The sequence below is a fragment of the Anneissia japonica genome, unplaced genomic scaffold (assembly GCF_011630105.1).
Source record: "Anneissia japonica isolate Jap-2015-1 unplaced genomic scaffold, ASM1163010v1 scaffold15928_len3880_cov153, whole genome shotgun sequence".
Lineage (NCBI taxonomy): Eukaryota > Metazoa > Echinodermata > Crinoidea > Comatulida > Comatulidae > Anneissia > Anneissia japonica.
In genome coordinates, this window is record NW_022723178.1 from 1 (window position 1) to 3,880 (window position 3,880).

At 28.9% G+C, this 3,880-nt stretch overlaps 1 long non-coding RNA gene across 1 annotated transcript; it reads right to left on the minus strand.

Moving 5' to 3' along the window:
* Positions 1–29: 29 nt before the first annotated feature.
* LOC117112119 lies at positions 30–3,846 on the minus strand. The gene is made up of 3 exons (XR_004445982.1): positions 3,694–3,846; positions 2,721–2,746; positions 30–2,133 (listed from the first exon to the last, which is right to left on the minus strand). It is a non-coding gene; the product is annotated as an uncharacterized LOC117112119 (long non-coding RNA).
* Between the last annotated feature and the right edge of the window lie 34 nt (positions 3,847–3,880).

The following is a 3,880-nucleotide window of genomic DNA, read 5'->3' on the forward strand; positions in this document are numbered from 1 at the left end:
ATTCTTTTTTTTTTGGGGGGGGGGGGGAAGGAAAGAAAATTGTCTAGGGGTAAATTCACCCTGTGGCGCCACCACTGTTTATTCTTCTTTGAGGGTCCCAAATGATTAGCTTCTGCTGGATGGTTCACACTCATATGGTTCAAAATAAATAAATAATATTATAATAAATCTTCCTTTGATCCTATGATATGAAAGAATTAAAGAATTACTATTTATGTTATAAGAGCAATGAAAATTATGAAAATTCTCCAAAATTATATGGATATTTGCACAAACTAAGCTAAGGAGTAGGGATAGATTTGACAAGTTAAACATTGAAAATTAAATTGGCAGAGAATTAATAATTGCCAGAAAATTCTTCCACAATGAACAAGAGTGAAATGCCCAATAAGGAGAATAAAACAGCAGTATAACGCATTTGTTAAAACTCGCGGCATACCCTGTGTGTGCACCATGGAGATGTTTGTGTCCTTGAATCTATAATACAGTACTAGTGTTAGCCATAAAAATAGGCTGGCGGGCTAAAGCAATTTTGTTTAAAGATGAGGGTCGCACGCCAACATATGACGTTTTAAGGTGGAAATTTTTCTTTTCCATAGCGCTTGTAAAAACCTTTAAGTACTGCATTTTCCCAATTTATGTTACATTTTAACATTACCTTTTACAGATGGCCACTCAGTAGATGGTATGCCGTCCCCCATAGGGTTTTTAATATATTTTCGCGGCCACAAAAAAATTGTTGGGCCACACTTTGACTAATGTTGCAGAATGGGTGAACATAAAGCTACTAAGCCTCGCGGACCACACCCATATTTAGTAAATTTACGTTGCAAGTTATCAGTTTTAACCTTTAACCTTCACAAGGATGAATACAGTACAACAACAAACTCATATTTGCTAGCTTAAGGTACATGGAACAAAGCAGTGGGAAATGTAATGCCACAAAAGAGAATAAATACATTATATATTCTTATGGCAACAACAAACTTGACACTGTCAGATGTCTTAATTTCTTATCAAATAATGCTGTAATTTTTAGTTATTTATTAAAATAGAATTCTCTACACGCTTCTCCATAGTTATTTAATATACTTTTTAATTAAAAATATGAGATACTATAAATATACAAATAGACACATGCTACTTATATGGTATAGATTAATTAAAACAGACTAGTTAATTATATTAGAGTATATAATTAAAAATGTTATTAAATTTAATTAGAAATTAATAAAATTCTCAGCCTAGTTATTTAATGTAGTTTTTAATATAAAAAAAAAAATACTATAGATATATAAATGGATATAATAGATAAATGAATACATGCTGACTTATTAATTAAAAAATTTTAATAAATTTGGTAAAATGAATTTTATATATATGCTGCTTTAATTGATGCAAATCATCTCAATAATAAAGGATTTTTTATTGCTCACACCTCTTAAATTGTTCACACTTTTTAAAATTAAAAAGCATAATGTAACCCACACCATTGCATTAGTTTTGTTAATATGCTATTTAAATTAGAATATTTGATGAATCCATAACCAAAATCATGAATTATATTATGGATGAATGCTAATTATGATATTATTTCAAGCCAAGATATTGAATTTGTATGTGTATTAGTATAAACGTTATTAAGGAATAAGCATTTATAAGTACAGTTAGCATAAAATACATTAGTGCAGATATGTAAATTTTCTATTTATTAATTTCAGTACTATAGTTATTAAATAATTTAATATATTCTTTATGTTTTTGAAAATGTTCTCACAATATATTTCATAACTACTATTGTTCTAAGTATTATATACATTTTTTTTAGATATAAAACCTTTTTTTTAATATTTCTGGTCATTTTTTTTTAGTTTCAATTTGAATGTACCACTATGTTACTGTTAACATTATTCATGTGGCACATGCCTAATTTGCATAACCTAGGTACCAGGTGTTTACTTCATTAGAATATCCAGGTTAATCATAACTGTAGTTATTATCATTCAATATATTTGGGTCGGCCAGTATATATTAATGCATGCAACCGGATTAGGGATGGAAATGCTCGATATTAAAGGATCAACACCAATAGAGGGCGTGCTACTACCAACCTGTGGCTAATCAGAATCACTCCTTTGTGAAAGGAAGAAGGGAAAAGAAAGAATAAATTTATGAAGATGAACGATTTATAATAAGTGAAAACATGTACGTTTACGATATATAGTTAAAACACTGAATTTAGGAATAAAACATAAAGACATTTTTGTGATGATTGTATTTTATGATTGTATTTTAAACATTATGAAATACCTGTGTTTGTACATGAAGTTTTGTGAGATTTAAAAGTTGCCTCAACAATGGCCTCATGCATTAGAATATAAATCATAAGAACAACAGAAATACATACACATTTTATTGATAGTGGTAAGAATAAACTAGTAAATAAGTTAGGGAGCCTTTGTAAAATATAAAGTAAATATTTTAAGTGGTGATGCTGTAAACATCATCAACACAATCATCATCATCATCAACACAATTGTCATCATCATCTTTACCATGATCACTATCATCATTACCAACATCTTTAAACCTAACCATTATAATCTGAAATACCTTACAATATGTTTGTGCTATATAAGATACTGCATTATTATTTATCATCATCTACATCAACATTTTATTTTTCTTTGCTTGTAAACCGCAGCATAATCTATCCTTACCTTGTCGATCTTTTCTTCAGTTTACTCTGAAAAGAAAAACATTTTTTGTGAAAGTGAAATCACCTCAAAAAAATGTGAATGAAACTGTTTTCGTCATAATTGACGCAAGAGATAAATTGTGGGAAATATCACCCCAATGGACTTACGATTTATATAAAGAATAGCAAATAGATTACACATCCAGAAAACTACAAGATAAGTTAACATAGGAAAAATTAGGCTAAGTTATTCAATATAAAGTTCAGAAAATGTTTAAACCTATTTTATTACTGATAATAGTTCAAAATTGACAGGAGAGATAAATTGGGGGAAATTCCACCGCAATGGATTTAATATTTATATTAATGAATGTAAGTAGATCAAACAACCAAAAATCTACAAGAAGTTAACATAAAAAATTATGCTAAGTTATTCAATATTCAATATAGCCTTTTTTAAATAAAGATATCATTGCTAATATTAAGAGAATTATATTGCAAATAAAGCTTATACAAAAAATATTTACAATATTCAACTTAAATAAAGGACACATTATGCTTTACCATACATATCACAAAATTTAAAAAATATATTTAAAAAAAGTGAATATATATGCTTGATTTTGACACATATACATATAGCAAATATATATGAGATACTGTATACTATATATAATATATATAATGTATAGCACATATACAGTAGACCCCTCTTCAGAACCAAAAAAATAGTGTCCCCTGAATAGCGATTAGGCGTATAGTTAAAAGATATAATTTCCCTCCCTTAATAGGGGGGTGTCCCCTGAATAGGGGTTTTCAGTGAATGGAGGTACCCCAAATGAGGGGAATCACAGTATATAGTTATTGTGCAGTAATTGTAAATAGCATAGAAGTTACACAACATCATTGCTGATTTTCTTAACTTTGTTCCTGTGTCTTCCCAAGAATAACTATTATAAACTACAGTAATGATTATTTTCTTGAATATTACTTACCGAAGTAGGAGACTTGAAATTGAGATGGGCATACAACAAGACACCGATATCTTTATTCCCGGTCTCCATGGCAATAGAGAACGCATCACTGCCATCCTACATATAGAACAATGTAATTTTTTTTTACAATCATTATTTTGTATTACTTATACCATGCTTTGTGTGCAAACAATTAATAAATCCACTA